This window comes from Meleagris gallopavo, chromosome 13, assembly GCF_905368555.1.
Source record: "Meleagris gallopavo chromosome 13, MGAL_WU_HG_1.1, whole genome shotgun sequence".
Lineage (NCBI taxonomy): Eukaryota > Metazoa > Chordata > Aves > Galliformes > Phasianidae > Meleagris > Meleagris gallopavo.
Window position 1 is genome coordinate 3,934,231 of NC_139416.1, and position 19,007 is coordinate 3,953,237.

Consider the following 19,007-nt stretch of genomic DNA (forward strand, 5'->3'; position numbering starts at 1 on the left):
ATGGCCAAGTAGAAAAGGAAAAAAAAAAAAGATGAAAAAACCTATCTTCAGTGATCTGCTAATCAGTCTTCCCTACTACAGTCTATTCTATTGTCTACATTTGAGATAATGAATATTAAAATTGCACAATTCATCCCACAGGGTGTTATTCAAATTATACAGAGCACAACAGAATTCCTTCTCTTTGCTGTTGAAATTCTGCCTTCTTTAGGATGGAAACACAGGAAATATGGATGAGCAGAACGTAACACTGTACAGCAAAAGAGGAGAAACAAGCAGCAAATACAGCAGGGCAAACCCTTAATCCTTTAGAAAAATGAAAAAGCTGTAGGATCTCTGCAGCCTAACTTGTTATCATCAGCCACTGTGCTCGAAATCAAACATGTCTGCCTGCAAACCACAGCTAGTCAACTGCAGGCAACACAGCAAGTTGCAAAAACAGTGCGCAGGTTCCTGAAGTTTTCACGTATATTTTAATATTTGTGCAAGGCAGAAAGAGGTATTTTATACCCAGATGAAGAGGACAAGCACATGCTTGCATGCTCAGACCCAAAAGGCAATCCTTCCTCTACAGTATGAAACCCTGTGGAGGCCAAAGGCACAATCAGCCTGGTTGGGTAGCCAGTCTGTCTGGGAATTTGGTGTTTGGATACGAGAACTGTCTGCTCTCTGAAAGGCAGGGTGTGACCAGGGGTTTCACAGTACTTATGTTTTAAAATAAAATTTCTTTAGAACGGCAAAAATTCACGCAGACAGCAAGTTTCTGCAGAACTTTTGAAAGTGATCCAGTTCCTAGAAATTAGTGGCAAAACTGCTGAAGGGTTTGGTGAGAGAAGGAGCAGGCAAAGAAGGTGGGTACACCTGCACCCCACGGCTGCAGCCCAGCTCAGCACCCCTTCCTTCTCATCCAGAACAGCTCTGTACAGGGCAAAATCCATCATTTAAAAGAAGTGGGAAAATACAGCACATTGTGTTAAGTCCCCTCCTTTTCAAATATATACTGTACAGGTCATAACTTATCCTTTTTAATAAAAAAGAAATAAATTTACCTTTTGAGTGTCATTTCTGACCACTGCTGCCTGTTTGCTAAAGCCACAGGGCTTCACAGCAGACAGCCTGATGGAATTCCAGTTCACAGCTTAATTTTCCTCCTGATAAAAGAGACAAAAAGTTCCTTTCAGTAAAAATAAAATTTAATACGGTCCGCAAATTTGATATATTACAACCTCTGACCTCAGCTTAATTGTTCACAAAGGGCTAACGGTACCACTGGCAAGTAAATGACTTCTACAGAGTGTTGCAACCCTGATAGCTCAAGAGAAGGGGAGCAGCCGCCTGACAGATAATCAAAATTTCTAATGTGAACCATAGTGAGAGAGGTTATTCAGAGCACACCCAGAACACAGGAGCCTTCCACAGCTGCCATCGTAGCTCCTTAAGATGAGAAATGCTCAACCATCATCCTCACTCAACTTCGTTGAGCAACGGGCTGGAATTTACAGAGACACTGCTAGAATTTCGTGGAGGCTAAGTCTGCCCCCAGTTCTATGGCCCTGAAGAACTTTTCTTAGAGCTTGACAAGGAACCAAGGAAAAAACGAAGAAAAGGTCCTTCACGGGCTGCAGCATTTCAGGATAACCCTGCTCCTGTGGGCTGCAGTTCCTGCACAGAACATCCCCCTCCTCCTTCTCCTCCTCCAGCACGGGTCCTCCCTGGGCTGCAGCAGGGACAGTTGCTCTTGCATGGTCCTGTCCAAAAAGCTCCTTAAGTTCTTGTTGTATTGGGAGCATACAAAGAAAACTACCTGAAGCTCAGAGAGAGCGATCAGTAAGTTAGTTTAGCTCATTGTCCTTATTTGATTGCACAAAAACAGGAAAATTACCTGGCTGTCCCAGCTGCTGGTTTGGTAGCTAAAGGAAAGTTGGTTCAGGGGTGTATGCAGGTGCATTGTTCTGAGGCAAACTCAAACCAATACCACGCTTGTCCCTCTAGGACATCCAGAAGCAATTGACAACAAAATATTCACTCCCTGTTAGTCTGGGTAGGATTTTGGAGCCAGAGAGTATCACAAAAAGAGCTGTATTAAAAATATAGCAGCAGTAAGCATGCATGTCTGTGGAGCACCTGAAACACTGAACTGTGCACACATTTACACCTCAGCAGGCACAGGTCATTAACAGATGTAGTTACACAGAACGTACTGAACACAGTTTCCTCCCGATTCAGCACAGGCTCAGTGACATCAAATACCTCCCATCAAGCACCTGCAGCCCCCACATCACGGGCAGGCACACTTACAGCTGCATCTATGCTGCTGCAGCCTTCCTGGGATAAACTGCTGTGGCTGCCGCACCCACAGGGCAGCACCACCATCCCAACACACTAAGTGCTACTCTGCACCAACTGGATCCTTGATTGGCCTCCTGATAACAAGTAGAAGAGATGGTGAAACTACTCCTGTCCTAGCAGGAGAAGGACAGCTGAGCTACTTACATCTGCTGACAAATGGGAAAGAACACTGCAGGACGAGAGTATCTGCAGATCACCAGTTTCTTCCTGAATTAGTGATGCTGAAGTATCCAGCAGCCAGTATTTCTATTGGTTGTCTCAGTAGCAACGGAAAGCAACTACCAAAGCCTTCAGAAGTTCATATTTCAATTTTAAATCTGAGGCTATTTTAGCTAATGTCCCCAAGGCAACTGTCTGGTCAAATGTCAGAGTTTATGCTGCTGAATGAAATCTCTCTGTTGATGAGATCTCTGTAGCTTGGGAAGCAAGTTAGACTCCAACTTGAGCTTCTAAGATTATACTGAGCTGTGAATATCTTATTTTTTCTCTACTCCGCTTGGAACATATCTGAATCTTCCCATATTCCTACAAATTACTGAAAGTCTCTTCATGTTTGAATACCAGTTGGATTGTTGACGGATTTTCCCCCACTAATTCATTTATTAAAAAAAAAAAAAAAAAAAAAAAAAAAAAAAAAGAAGAAGAATCTTTCCACTAATGCTGTTTCTGTATGCTTTCAAGTCTGGGATCTTACAAATTCATAATTTTGGCTTTTGTTTTGTTTGTTTTTAAGCAAAACATTGCCTGATCTCTTAAGAGTAATGCCAAGTTTCATTTCAGCTTTTTGATCCCAAGGATTCCTCCCCACTTCCCGTTCATCCCTCTGAGCTTCTTAGGTCCTTGGGTTTTGTCATTGTTTCATTTTCCCCCATCATTGCATTACTTGTACTCCAGCTTGGTTCCTTTCTTTTGTACAAGCACTGTGAGCATACCTGTTGCTGCAGACTTCTCTGACTAGTTTACATCTGAGCAATCCATTATGCTGTGCTGACTGCACACTAGTGACCACTGCATTTGGACTTTTTTTTTGTCAATTTGCATGCCTTGAAGGCATTTTTTTTGATGGGCAAAGTTTAAAAAGAGCTTTTTGAACCATCACACCAGGGCACTCAGTCCTCTGCCACAACTGAGTCATTAAACCTTTATGTCATTCTTCCTAGTAGTGAGCTCGTACTCATGTTTATTCTAGTTTGGGGTGCCTGTGTTCCTGAACATCCAGGACACAACACCCACAGGGTAGTACCAGATGTCATATACCATTAATTCTACATGCAAAACCTTGTTATTTTGAAGAGCTCAAGGCAGACACAAAAAACAGTAGAAATGTGTTTTTTTCCAAGTCTGGTCTTGATAGAAGATTTCTACTTGACCAAAGTGGTTGGACTGCTGTATTACATGGAAAAACAGCACTTACATTTATGCCTGTCACCATTATCAATGTGCCTGTTGCAGAGGGCTTTCCTGCCAAAGCATTTAATGTGCCCTGTGCTTTATTTCGTCAATGTATAAAGGCCGTGCTAGAGCAGGTTGTATTGAACACTGCCTTTTAGAGGAGTGAATTTAAATTACACACTTGCCTAATTAAAAGATGCCTCTTTAAATGCAAAAAAGAGAGCATCCACCTTTCTGCTTTCACAAAAGGCAGAATTTAAGACCCCCTTCTCACCTCCATATTTCCACTGCCCTCTGGCACTGCTGCACGGCTGCATGGCTGTGGTGGCATCCGCATCACACACCCTTAAGAGCCCCCACTACTCCTCTGGCAACTGCAGCACATGCCTGAAAGAAGACAAAACAAAAGGAGTAGTTTAGTTGCAAGAAAGAGAGCAGTAAGGCTCACGCTGTAATTTCTCCTCTACTGAAGGTTTTACTTTTTTAGCCTTGTTCTTCTCCTATACGCTACATTCTCTCCATCCTTGAGAAAGCAAGAGGTACCAGATGCTGACAAGACAACACAGAGCTAAACCTAGAAGTTATATTTTCAAATCTTTCATAAAATAAGCATCTGTACTTTTCCACTTATGTCTGTCTGTCTTCGTTACCTTCCAGATTTTTTTTTTTTTCAATTACTGGCTGATACCCAAGTAGGTGAAAGTATTTCAGTCCCATCCCATCTCTAGGTTCAAAGAAAAAAAAAAAAAAAGAAACAGTGTAAGGTTGATCACACACTTGTTAATAAGTCAAAGCCGGATTCAAGTGTTTGTGTGAGGTAGAATTATCTCATTCTTTTTGTCTGTGTCTTTCTGTGATCTACCAGTCAAGTATGTGATTGGATTTCAGCTCAACAAAACCTTAAATTACACACCTATTGTGCCTGAGCTAAGCCTAGTTTCACAGCACTGGAGAAGGCTCCTCACTGCTCTTTTGGCACTGTTCGATCTGGCTTCTGCTATCATCCGCAGGTTGATGAATGAGTAATAGGATTAGAAAGTCTCATCTCCGCAATGCTGTAATTGTCACATTTGGTGAATCGACAAAGGGCTCGGGTGATGGAGAGGTGCTCCGTAACGAGAAGTCAGACATTCAACCTGCACTCTCCAGCCAACATGAAGAGAATGGGAGGGATAAAAAGAATCCCTCCAGCTCTCCATTTGCTCAACACGCACAGGTACCACATGCTCTAAATGAACCTTTCATGCATGGAAGGCAGAGCACTCTGCCTCTTAAAGGATCTTATCTCAGCACAAGATGATATACTTGTTGATTATTTGGCTGGGTTAGAAAGGTTAGAAAGTCTAGGAGGACTGGGAGCAGATTTTCCCATTCTCTCCTGGAATCTTTAATTCAGAAGACCTGAGCAGAGATGTCTTCAGGCCAGCAGAAGAGCTCCTGGCAATGCAGTGCACCGCAGCTGAGATCCCAGGCGGCCATCGAGGAAGGATGGACACAAGTGACCACAGCGCTCTCTGCGGGCCCACCACTAATAGCTATGGTGTGTTAGAGCACAGCTGAAGTTCTCAAAGGCTCCCATATCAAGTCCAATTCCAGAAGGGCAGGTTTACGGGCCCCAGTAAGGGACACTGGAACCTGTTTGCCTAAATAGCTATGCAAACTGAAAGGCCTGGCAGCAGAGACCCAGCAGAACAGATAGCTAAAACCTGTCAACTGTCTGTTTCTTTTATTTGCTTTTTGTTTTAATTTCCACTGCCTGCAGACACTGGCAACACCCCTGTTTCCAAAAAGAAGAATGGAAATTAAAAAAACTGCAGTTGAGCAGTTCTGTGTTGTGAAGCACTGTCTTCTCCTGAGAAATGGCTTCACGCAATGCATACAGATCAACAGGGAACTTTATTCCTGCCCACCTTTCACTATAAAAGGCTATCAAAAGCCAGCATCGCTCCTGCTAAAGGAACGTGTCCCCAAATGCTCTACAGATGTAGCATGTGAGGTCAACATTCACCATCCCCTTTCTCTGTCAGTGCGAGTTTCATTTTAATTACAAGAGCATGTTTTGCACATTGTAAAACTACCCCTGGCTCTGACCACCATAAGAAAAGGAACATTTAGCTCAGGAAACAGTAGCTGACCCTGTCTGCTCTCTTTCTTCCTTGGCATCAGCCTGGACTATTAACACCTTATGTGTGTTGCCTGTGCACACATATGTGTGCTCTACATCCATTTCATGCAGTACCTGTCATAAGTGCATACTAAAAACTTCCTACTGGGAATTCTCTGCTTTGACTCCTCTTCTTGGCATCTTGCTTAGTTATTGAACTCATCTGCTTGACAGAGAAACCTTTCTGCGTGCTAGAAGCTTTGTCCTTGGGAAGCTATGACATTAGACTTAAACACATAGAGGCCTTTTTCACCTCGCAGTTAACTCCTTAATTATTCATTCCCAACAGAGGAAATCAGGAGAAACCTTGGCAGCCAATGTAAACATTTTGTGGTAGAAGGCAATTCTTTTCCTTCCCGAGAGCACAGTATGACCACGATACTTCCTCTTCTAAAAATCAGTGGATTTTGCACAATTTTTTTTTTTTTTTTTTTCCAGAGAGGGAGAGAGGCACAGACTGTTGCAAAGCAAAAAGCCCCGTTTGACAGTGACTGTTCTGCTCCAAGAGTCACTTGCCAACTGAGAGCAAAGATCCAGGCCTTGGAAGCACATTTCACCTAAAACATTCCCTTTGTCCGACACTAGAACAGAGCAGCCACCCTGAAAGCACTCAGCAGCACCAGATGACAGCACCCAGCGGCTGCTTTGCAGATCTTCCCCCCTGGTGCGGCAGCAGCTCCGAAGTTCTGCATCAGGCCCCATCTCACTGCCGGAGCACTTTTCCCATTTCCCACACAGGATCTGAAGCAGCCGCCTTTTGGAGTGCTCAGTTATTAACGGCAATAGATGCCCTGTGCAAATAATTTGCAGAACCAGCACTACAGACAACATTTTGGCAGTCTCACTGTAACCTTAACTGAAACACACAACGTTGGCCTGCTCCCAGGAGCCATCAGTGGGAAGCACACACAGCAACGGGCCACCCACTTACTGTTTTCTTAGAGAAAGTTTGCCAACAGTGATATGCAGCTTGCACCACCTTCCTGAAACATTTCCACACTCGCCGTGCCTGCACAGGGCTACCCTCAGCAACACCTCTGCTTTCAACCTGCCCTGCTCCACCTCCTGCTCCTGCCACGCAGCCCAATCTCCTCCTCACGTTGCTTCCTCTTTCTTCATCACCTTTTCTTGGCTTTGTGCCTTGTTTCTTGCTGTTCCTAATGCCTGGGACAACCTCTGATTAATGTTCAGCAAACAGCCTCCTCCGCAGATCAGACTGCACCCAAGCGTGCTCTGTTTTCTCCTATTCGGCGCTATCCCTATTCCTGCCCTTCCACCCTCCCCGAGCAAGGGCCCCGACCTGCTGACTGAGCAGCACCATCAGTTCCTATGAGGGGACTGGGCTGCTCGCTGTGCCGTCCCACTGCAGCTTTCTGTGAGCAGCCAGAGGGGCAACTCATGGATGCAATCCAATCAGCAATGCCATCCACAAACAAAGTGAGAATCTTCCTAGAGCATGTAGCTATTCCCTAGCTCTGTTCAAAGCACAAAAACATGGGCTAGCAAGGGGGTAGGGATAGTCCCACACCAGCTCTCTCTGTTCCCACCTGCTTTAGGTTAAGGCTTGGATGCAGAATCAGAAGAGATCAAGGTGCGATGCTGCGCATGGCCAAATGGAGGTGGTCACCAGGACAGCCTGGTTGGATGCAAATTGCTGTATCTGCACCGCAGCCTTTGGAAAAATCCACCTCTAGGACTCAGTCATTGGTAAGGCAACATTACAATAGGGAACTGTAAGAAAATTTTAGTCTGATTACTAACAAATACATTTTTAGCTCTTTTAGGCTACTTCATATATTCAACCCTTCTCTGGCCAAGAATGACTTCGCTCCTTGAGAAAAGATAAGCTAAAACGGAAAGCGGTTGGGTGACTCTCACTATATTAAATTCAGCCTTTTCAGGACCAGCAAGGTTCCCAGCCTTATGCTGTTTTTGTATTAAAATCTAATTCTGAAAGTTTGACAAAGCGCACATTTAACACAGGTCAGCAGTATATTGACAGGATGTTAATTTTAAATTGTGTCAGCATTTCCTGTCTTGAGTGTTAATGTCAATTAGCACCTTGCTGCATAACCTCCAAGTCCCCCCTTATTACGGGAAAGTAGCAAAGCAGGCAGCAAAAGCACTTCTATTCAAAACACCACTCACTATCAGCCAAACAAAGAGCTGTCATAACAAAACCTGTGAGGTGAAAGTGCCTAAGCTGCTATGGATTTGAGGTTAGAAGCCTTAGTCTTTTTCCTTATTCTTGATATTAAAAGTGTAAGCGTGTCAACTTGGAGCGAAAGGCTAATTACTTCGAGGCTCTTTGAAAAGTGCGTTACCATTCAGAATCTCTAAGCCTGACATAAAGCCCTTGGCTTTAGATTGCACAGCGTGTAGCTCACTGTAGGTCACCCGTGAGTATCCTTAACGCACTGAAATACGCAGCCCTGTTCCGGGAAACGTGAACACTCCTGCATGCCTGCTTTTTTCAGCACTTCACACGTGCTGTGGAAAACAGACATCCTACAGCCTGCATCAGCGAGACCCGGCTCTCACTCCAGCCAATTCATACCCCTTTCCCAAAAGTGCTGTATGAGGGCTTCATGACAAACTTCACCCAATTCTCATGCTGCTCCATGATCTGACCGCAGCTCACAATGTGTGTACATGAAGGTCCAGCTGCACACAGACCTGGACTGGGTACCTTTTCTTGCTCCTGTTACATCCAGCAGCGTAGATGCCCAGGGTAAAGTCTGGTTTTCCTTAAGTCAAACAAAAGCTGCGCCATGAATTCGTTCCGTCTTGCGTGGAATACAAATGTGCTCCCAGAATGACAGCACAAGTCTCAGGACACATAGCCTAAATTCTGAAGAAAGCTGACTGGTATTGCACTCTTTTGTGAGAATGGAATTTTAATGGAAGAGAGAAAATGTTAATCTTTCCAGCCAGCTCTTATTCCAGGCCTTGAGGACTGTTCAGCCAAAATATTAAGATGAGGATTTTCATCAGTAACTCACTGTAAAGCCCAGTGCTGGATGCCTGTGAGCAGAGCTCCCACCAAAGACCGTGGGAGCTCAAATTCTGAACAATGGTTCAAACATGAGCTCACTGCCAGGGCTGGAAATCAGTTCCAAATCTAAGTGCCCAACAAGGAGCTTTTGGAGGGCAACTCAGCTCCTACCTTTGTTTCTTTTGAGCACGGACTCGAGGTGTGGCCAGGCACCGTGTGGTAAACCTTGAGATCTGGTGCAGAGATGAGACAGGCATTATGCACAGACACTGAGCCGAGTGCTTACGCTCTGCCAGATTCTAAACAAATTGGCCAAACAAATTAATGCCACACACCCTAAATTGGCTGAACAAATTAATGCAACACGCCCTTTGCACAAGGGTGCCTTTGAAGGCCAAGGACCGTGCATGTTGCAGCGAGATGTGTTCTCCTGAATAGGCTGTTCCAAACAAATCTGTTCTGCGAGAACAGAAACAGCGTATTATAGTTTCAAGTTAGAGCAGAGCTTTCGCTCGAGAGCTTTTCAGACACCAATACTGTGTTGACATTTAATTACTAAACTCTTAAAACAAATTTGTATGAGCAAATGCTCCTCAATCATTTCATAATAACACAACCAGTGTTTCTTGGCAGTTAGAACAAAACCAGAGACATGTTGAAATCGCACACACAATGCCTTGTTCTGACACGGGAAGAGGTGCCAGACTGAGCAGTGTGAACCCTCCAGGCTGTGGGAGCTGACGGGATTCAGGAACTGAGTACTGCAGCTCTGCTCCCAGGGGCTGGCAGCAAATCAGCCCCAGCAGGTTCACTGGGAGGTTGCAGTTTACCAAATTTCATTCTCCAAACAACTCTCCCTCCTCCAGCGAAAGGTCCTATCATCCACTGAGGCCCAAAGCTCACAGTGGAAGATTACAGAGAGTGCTTTCATGAGGCTGTTGGTGAGATGCAGCAGCCTGGCAGGGCAGCAGGGATTGCCTTTGGTTGCTGTGCGAGTGTGGTGTACCTACATCAATGGAGTATTTCCTTCCACCTTCAGTGTGATCCACTTCAAAGTTCTGCACATCTCTGCTACTGAGCTGTTGGGTTGAAAGACAGTTGCAGCCAACATGTAAAACTCACAGCTTAGCTTTCTCACTCCCCTCTGGTACAAGGTCTGTGTCACTGCAGCAGAACACTGCACCCTGGAGCAGGTCTTCTTCAAGTCCTTCTCATCCTCATGGTATCTATTACGTCCTCATTCTCTATTCACACTCTTCACAGTGTCTAAGACTTAATTTTCTTAATTTTGGTTCTTAATAAAGAATGAAAAATTTCCATGCAACGTATTCCATCTGCTTAGCTATACAGTCTTTTCTTTCCGTGGGACTTTTGTGAAAAATAATGTTAGAAGGATGTTAAAGAAGCAAGTCACTTTCTGATGAGACAAACTATCACCGTAATAGCTTTGCAAGTACAAATTTCAACTTCAAGGTTTGCTGTGTTTGTCCAGGACCAGTCCTCCTGGATATCTTACTCACAGTCTGCCAGCTAGAAGGCCCCTTTCTCCTGAATTTAATTGTGAAATAATTGTTGAATTGCGACACTGGGATCCACTGGAGCTGCTGCTCCCCAGTTCCCCCTTCACTTCTATTCACCTACTCGGGGTACCTTGATTCTTCCCTTCACTCACCGTTGCACTCTGATCTCCTTACAACTTTCCTTCCCTTCTACACAACCCAACTATTCCCCACGCATCTTCTTTCATGTGCCCAAGCCCACTGATGACCCACTTCATTACTGCAGCACATCCCTCCTTCCTGTTTCTACAGATGTGTTCCACCTCTCCTAAGTAAATCCAGGGATTTGAAGTGGACACAGGTGAGTGAGAAATCCATCTACACAGCCAGCTGCTAGAAGCACATTGGTTTTGGTGCTTCAGAACCAGAAGCGAGTCTGATACACAGGATCTCTTTTTGAAGATTCAAGTGGAAAGTGCTATTCTGGGGAGAAACTTGAGCTGAAATGCCCTCCTGGCCACCCAGGCTTTAATAACAGTCCAAGCTTGCATCTCAAACTCACTATGCCTTCAGAAATGCTAAGATTGTCCCAGCACATTGCCCTCCTCTCTAATTAGGAGCCACCTATTGTGTTCCATTTTTCTCTCTGAAAATTGCCACAGCAACCTTGCTATCAGCTCAGTATCTTACCATTAGCAACGAGGGCAAGTGTGTGGTGTCCTTGACTTGTCAGCGAGAAACGCCTGGCCCCCATTCTCTCTGGGGAGCGAGCCTGTAAGCTCTGTAATGCATTTAACCTCTATCACCTCCGAGAGTAAGAGTCTCCACAAGCAGTCTGCTGCTGCCCCACCCCTGAGCTAACTCATTTACCTTATTTTTTCTTACAGTGTTCAATAAATCATGCTCCACCCTTTAAAAATTATTATGGTTAATATATGACTTGCTAAAGAGATGCAATACACATAACTAAGTTATAGCTTTAATCTCATAACACAGAACATTAATAAATGTTGCAAGGCTCTGAATTAATAGCCTGACTTGTATTTACGTATTTAGACATGCTTGTATTTGTATACTTCTCTTACCATTAATTACAACATATAGACCAGATTCTGATCTCCATGTCAAAGGGAAAAAAACCACCAAAAAACATAACTGCCATTGCAAAGCATCAAAAGCAATACAGTGCTTTGTTAAAATTACTAATTCCTATTGGAAAACAATGAACAGCTGGTTTTCTACAAGCAAGAATTTGATTTGAGTTTGTTTAGCTTTCATTTCAATAGCCTGATTTTTCAAGACAACTGTATTCTTTCTCTAGTCCTGAAAGTTTTATGAAATTTGATAAAGGCCATACCCTTTGGTTAGATATTTGGTTCAGTAACGATCCAGCTGCCCAAACACAAATGTTTAAAGTAAGACCAATTGTTTGAGCACAGGCTGAAGATGTGCAAGATCAGAGCTGGACAAATACTTGGAAATTCCTCATAACATTCATTCTCATTGTTTTATTTGTTTGCTTTATCAAATATTCAAAGAACAAACCAGGAATGTTCACCCTAGCACGAAAAATGATGAGGATCACAGAGAACACATTTCAAGTTTGGCAACCCAAGAACACTCAGCAGAAAATGGCATTGTTCTTGACAGACAATTTCTACATACAAACCAAGAAAACATTAAGTGTCATGAGACTTACCTTAATTGAGTTAAGCCTGAGAGAAATGATGGTTGTTGCCGTTTGGAAACCACAAGTTTGAAAATGAATGTGTCTAAAAGAAAAACAAAGCACAAGATTACAAAGCCAGCCCAGTAATCTTGAAGTTCTCTGAATTATTCACAGCATCAAATAATTTTCATAATTACTATAAGGAACATAAAAGCCTGTGAATCTTGACAATAGAAGCTACGGTCTTGCCACAATTTAGGACTGTGGTACATTCTTATTAAACCTGATCTGGAGTCCAAGAAACTGCATGTTGGTGGCAGCACCCACAGCATGGACCCCTTTGCTGCATCAAACCTACATTTCAAACATTTGGTGCCAACTTTTCACTAGTGTGGAGTTTTCCACAGATTTCTCAGAAGCATCACCAACTGGAAGCTGACTTGGGCCATGGCAAGGACGAAAATACTCTGCTGGTCTTCCTAGAGGAAGGTATAATTTTTAGGGGAAAAAAACGTAATATTTCACATTTTTCACTGCATCTTCCTGGATTTTGTCAGTTCAACTTCATTAAAGCTGCAAACCTCTTAGTCACATGAGCTTACTTGAGAACAAAGACAAAGGAGATCTCTGTTAGGGCACACAGAAGTGTACAAAAGCCTCAAGCATGCTCCAGAGTCAAAAAACACACAAAAGCATATCTCATCTATAATCCTTGGGAAATTTATAACCAAATTCTTGATTTTTTTGTGCATGCACAGGGAGAGTACTGATCCTAGCTTTTGCATGTCACCACCAGCAATACTGACTGTGCATTTTTAATGAAACTGTGCTGTTTATTAAATCAGCTTCAACCAATTTACACAACATTGCATATTAACCACTGGTTGACTTGGAAGTGTCAGTAAATGAATAAACTAGATTTTAAAGGAAAATGTAATGACATGCTCTGACAACATCATTGATAGTTCAAGGATAATCATCTGCATCAGATCCTACTTTAAAGCATCTGGCCCAAGGAGGAAAGGTTTAGTGGCTGAAATTCATCCTATTCCATCAGATACATTAGTCCATAGCATAGAATTCTTCTAAAGCCACTCTGGGTGTTTATTACCTCTGTTGCTGGGTAATATCCACATATATCTCAAGTAACCACGTCCATACTCATAAGCACCTATAAAGTTCTCCTTGGAGCACCCTCTGACCACACATCTGCTGTCCTGAAGCAGATCATAACAATATGGGGATGGGGAAGCTGAGAATGACAATTTCCTGAAACAAATGAGAGAAGTTGCCAAATCACCACAGGATCTTAATCACAAAAGTAAGTGTATAACGTGGCTTAACAGAGCAGGTTGCTACCAAACCCGCATAGTCCTTAAGACTTCAGGAAAGATTGATGCACAAAGATAGATGGAAATGGAGCTTCTAGGCCTCGATTGAAAAGGATGTCAAGGCAAGAAAGAGAAGCTGTGAGTTAAAGCTTTTTCTTCCTCCCAAACTGGCAGGTTCAGTCATATAAATCCCTAAAACAGCAGGACTAGTGGGAATGACATCCTTTTTGAGAATCAGAAATAAAGCATTGGCATTTTCCAGTTCAATGTCCTTACTGAGGAAAGAAAATATCCTGCCTATGCACTTCCACTTTCTAAAAAAAAAAAAAAGAAGACCTCTTCCAATGCTGAAGTGGCCAATAAATGAACCCTACATTCCCAATCTTCTTTTTTCAACTGCCACGATTCAGAAGAAGGTGAACTGCGATTGAGCTAATTTACAAGACTGGACAGAAAGGATTCTCTGCTTAATACGGAAATGCCTAATGACTGATTATAAGGCAAACAGCATTAATGAGCAGGTCATTTGTCTCTAAATGAAGGGATCATAACCCAGAGGGTTTATATGAACCAGTCTTTGCTCTTTAAGAGGTTTTCATTTCAGGTGAGAATCGGTACTAAAATTACAAACTAAGGATGACAGAACACATTGGGAGTATATTTGCAAGCCAATCAACTACTGAAAGGAAGAACCTTTGTGCACTCTATCTATGGCTTCTGGAGGACTCAGGGCACCCCAAATAATTTACCTGGAATGTCTGGGAACATTCCTCGCACGCTGTGGACAAAGAAAAGCTGAAGCTTAGACGATGGAGTCTTATAGTCAGGGCTGAGGGTGGAGAATGGCAAATCTGCCAATTAAAAGCTATACAGAAGATGACACTTGAGGAAAAGAGAGGTCTGCATGGGAATGTGACCATAGTGACCACAGAGATGGCCAATATGCAGTGGAAACAAAGACCTAACAGACTTTTGCTTTGCAAACAAAATGTATTTAAAAACACGTTTACAAGTCAATTTGTAGTTGTTGGACTTACTTCAGTTTTTGAGCATATTTAATTTCAAATAGTGAAAAATGCATCTCCCACGTCTACTGATAGATAGAGTTTCCTCCAGGTGAAATTCTGCTGTTAACAGTCTCGGGAAGTCAGAACAAAACCTGCAACTTGAACCATCCTGTATATTTAGTAAATTTAAATGAGCCCTGGATGCTCTGAAACTCCTGTAGGCAGGTAAAGCATTTATCAAATAGTAGTTCTTGTTCAGATCTTACCCTCTTCAATTCCTCCTCTCCGTTAATGCTGAACTGTTTGTCTACCAGCTGCACTGATAATTTAGGCCTAAATAATTGGATATATTGAGCAAATAACATAACAACCCAAGTTTCATCTTTACCCTGCTAGTAAATGCCAGTGGAAAGTAGAGGAAAACATAATATTTCAGTGTGGCATGCTACTCATGCAAACTCTTCCCTGCCAGCCCTGTTCAGTCTGCATAGTATAAGCCACAACTGCTTAATTATCATGTGTTCTGCCAAAGGTGCAGTCAAGGGTGTTTATAAGGAAATGGAGATGGTAAGCCAAATTTCATTTGCAGATCAGACACACCTGCTAGCAAACAAAGCCAAGGTTTTAGGTACAGATGAGATCAGTAGTTCTGTCTTCCAGGGAAGGCGGCTGCACCTCAAAAATTAATGAGTAATTTTTCAAATTGATGTTGTAAGTTAAACTAGTTATTTTCACAATTAAGTGATTTACCAAGCATTTAGGAAACTGCAGTTTCTCATTGGACAACCAGTTCTGAGGTCCACCTGGTGAAGATGTAATGCAAACCCAAGGTTATATAAAATCTTCTTATCCACTCCATGAATACCATTGGGAATTAAAGTAAGGATACATCCTTGCAGGGCAGGGAGAGGACATTCCATGCTACAAGGGCACTACAGTCCAGACTGGGTAGTTTTCCGGACCACAGTGATTATTCTGTTTGCTTCTACAAAGCCAATCTTTACATTACAAATCCTACTAATAATTATTAGTTCTTTTCTCCCTAAGCCCTGCAGTGGTATACTATAATAATCAATACTTCCCTGCTACGCTGATGGAGGAAAAAAAATGAGGCAACACACAAGACTGACGTTGAAATCAACCACAGGGTCTGCAAATACAAACTAGGCCACCTATCTCCTGGCCAGTCTCCTTGCCCCCACTGTATGTTGGGGCCATCCTTGCCAACCCTTCCTAAGCCAAACTCACCCAGAGCCTACTGCCAGGCCAGCTATGGATTCCTTGCAATGCACTGCACAGGCCAGCACAGATGCCAAGGAAATGCAACATTTCTTTTGGCAGTCGAAGACAGGCAGTTGATGAACTGAATTCACAGTACACTGTGTGAGTTTGGATATGGTTTTCTTTCTTGCCTAGGTTTACTACCATATATCAGTTCTTACACACAGGCTGATCCTGTAATCATAATGCTAAGCTTAAGGCCAAGGAGAACTGCAAAAGATGTTCTTTATACAAAACAGACGTAATGTTCTGCTGCATCTCCTGCAACCAGAGAAGTCTGTATCCAGGCTGGAAACCAGCTGAAGTAAAACTATTCTTCCACCAGAGTAAATACACAGCTTTGTTGTTACTGTTTCCTGTGCTGTTTATAAAAGGAAAGCTTTTGTTGTGTTTTGCTTGGATTTTCTTCTGCCTTTTGTTCATCCATACAGCAAAGAAAACACAAAGTTTAAGCTGATGTGATTTGGAGCAGACCCAAAGTTTCATGTTAAAAAAAAACACTGAAAACAAATACAGCCCTGGCAGACAGAAATGAAGGGCCAGCTATCCCTGTTATGCTGAAGACATTCACTTTTATTACATTACATATGATACAAGTCCTAGCTGTCAAAATCCTCAGGAGCACCTAAACAGATAATAAACAATCAGTGAAAGACTTATGGCTACATGTTTTTCATAGTATTGGAAGTCACCTGGGAACTATATTTTAATGGAAAATACAGCTTGATGGAGACAAGCTTCAAAGATTTATGAAGAAACTGCAGCACAAATCAAGTGGAGGGTTTAGCTTTCCAAAATGATGTGGAAGCGCTAGAAAATAGTACCAAAAAGGAAAAAAAAAAGAAGAAAGGACGAAGAAGGACAAGCAAAGAGGGAAGAAAGAAGTGCCCTTCTAATGATTTATGCTGCAGAGAAGGAATATGCCTACTTGTGATCCTGTTACCCTTACTGCTCCTTGTGATTGTTATTCTTCCCCTAAGAGAAGCGGTCATGTTACTTACTGACAGAAAGTTACACCTCTTCAATGTGATTTGTCCACTTAAAAGAACATTTATCATGTTGCCAGTTTATAAATCATTTAGGCCAACGAGATTAAGGCTATAGGAAGCCAGCACCCCTAACTGATTCTCATGCCAGATAATTCACAGACCCACATTTGTTTACACTAAACCTTATCAGCCAAAACAGCAGAGCCTGATGCCAGCTAAATGCCAGTTCTGTGGTCTGCAGGAGAGCCCAGGACAAGGAGCAGAGCTAGCACAGAGCCCTGCCCTGACTGCAGCTATGCCTGCCAACCTCCAACAGGGCATCCCTAGGATGAGCAGCTCTTTCTTCACACATTAGAGGAGCAGGGCCTTTCAAAGCAATGGGACAGAAACCAAAGAGATTCCATCTCCACCCATATATTGTAAATATCTTATACAGGGGAAAGGGAAAAGTGTATTTTCATTGGTAAAAAACGGACATTACTCCCTTGCTGAACGCACACGAACCGCTCCACTTTCTTTGCTCTGCTCTCAGCATCAATTCCAGTAAGCTGAAGTTGTCAAACCTGAGATAGCCTTTTGTTCAATTCAAACTCTTTAAACGTTAAAGGAGGCTGAAATACCAGCTGGGACACATGATCCAGCACTGTCTACAGTTACCAGCAGGCCACAGTGCCAGCTCCAAGAGCCACACAGATCTTTACACAGTGAGGCTGCCCGACCGCATCTGAAAGGTGGGTTGTTAATTCAGCTGGGGATAAAGCCCCCAGGCCCACACTTTTATACTGCAAGGAAATAAAAAACAACAAAGTATTGTAAGAGGGCAAGCTCTGGATCCAGAGGATTTCAAACTAACTGACAAGCAATTAATAACTGTAGGCCAAATGATCTTTACACATGAGGCATCGTACAAGAGAAGAGGAGCTACAGGAAAAGTCTTGGCCACCTGAAGTCCTTTGCCCTAGATGTGAGTTTTGAAATCCAGCTCAATTATTTCATAAAACACAGACAGACATCTCCTGCAGAATCTTGTCATCTGAAACTCCTAAACACTGCCTTTTTCTGTGAGAAATTATTATAAAGTGGATTATTCTTAATCCAAGTTAGAGGTGACAAGTTACAGGACAGAAGCCACCCTATTCCCCTTTGAAGATTTGGGATGCAGGTCACCACACAGCAGCACTGGCTTTGCTTCTGCTCTGTTACAGACCTGTCGACCAAGGCACTGGGCTACAACTCAGAGTGGGTCTTTCAGTGATGCCTTCAGCAGGTCATCCTGCAGCAAATACATCCACAACTGAGGCCTGCACCACTTCCAACCACTGCGCTGCCCTCCCTTCCACATCCAGTTGTGTCTTGCTCCTGTTACTTTGCTGTTACCCTTTGGCCTCCTGTAGGGTCCTCTAACTACAGACTGTGAAATTCAGGCCTATGGTCTTGATGTCATTTTTAAAACGCCCAGCACTTAAAGCTAACACGCCCAAAGTTTTTCAAAGGTACGGTGACTGCTTCCTGAGGAGATGGCTGTGCACAGATACTTGCTTACCTCTGGCCGCCTGTGTGAAGAGACCAAGAGTCCAAGACTCAGTAAGGTTAGGAAGAAGCCTGAGGTACTCAGGTGACCCTTCAGAAACAGCCACTGGCTTTAGGACAAACTGCACAAGGTGCCCTGAGCACGTCTTCTCAGGAGCGCTTGATACAAGTGCTTTGGCTCTGCCCCTTGGCTATTGAAGAGTATTGGCATGGGTATCAGGATATTTACTCTTTGAGTTTAACCATGAAAAGAATAATAACTGAAACAAGATAAACAATTATCTGCAGAGCGAGTGAAAGGAACACAAATAGCTTAAAAAGAAAGCTTCCCTTTAATGAAAGCAACTCTTGCCTGAGAGTGCTGCTCTGATAGTGACAGCACCCCTCGCTCAGCAGAGGGACACCATGATCACCACAGAGGAGGAAGGAGCCAGTCATCAAAACACATGCATAAAGTGTTTGTTGTTTCAACGTTTTCTGTACCATCTGTTAAAACAAAGGCAAAATGGTTTGTAGGATGGATCTGTGCCCAGTCACCACATACTGCTGGTGACAGACCCTGGAAGAAAACTTCTGGCAGCATGAACTCAGGCAGACCTGATCTAGCACAGAAAACCATATCCAGGGGTGAGCGTACATCTGATATGATACCTGAAAGGAGATACTGGAGACTAGGGTGAGGACGAAGTACAGCTCCTCTCTAATTATGACTCCAGGGCACTCACAAACCAGGCAACGTCAACAGGAGCCACCAGAGACCTGTTCCTCCAAAACCCGCTCCTGTCACCCCACATGCTGAAA

At 43.2% G+C, this 19,007-nt stretch overlaps 1 long non-coding RNA gene across 3 annotated transcripts in view; it reads right to left on the reverse strand.

The window, feature by feature from the left end:
* The window catches only part of LOC104912960 (uncharacterized), a 176,986-nt gene that overhangs the window by 124,678 nt on the left and 33,301 nt on the right, over positions 1-19,007 (reverse strand). For all 3 annotated transcript variants that reach the window (XR_014886229.1, XR_014886230.1, XR_014886231.1), the window contains exons 2-4: positions 12,099-12,171; positions 4,016-4,128; positions 1,050-1,151 (exon numbers count right to left, since the gene is read on the reverse strand). This is a non-coding gene — a long non-coding RNA (uncharacterized LOC104912960). The remainder of the gene's footprint in view (positions 1-1,049; positions 1,152-4,015; positions 4,129-12,098; positions 12,172-19,007) is intronic.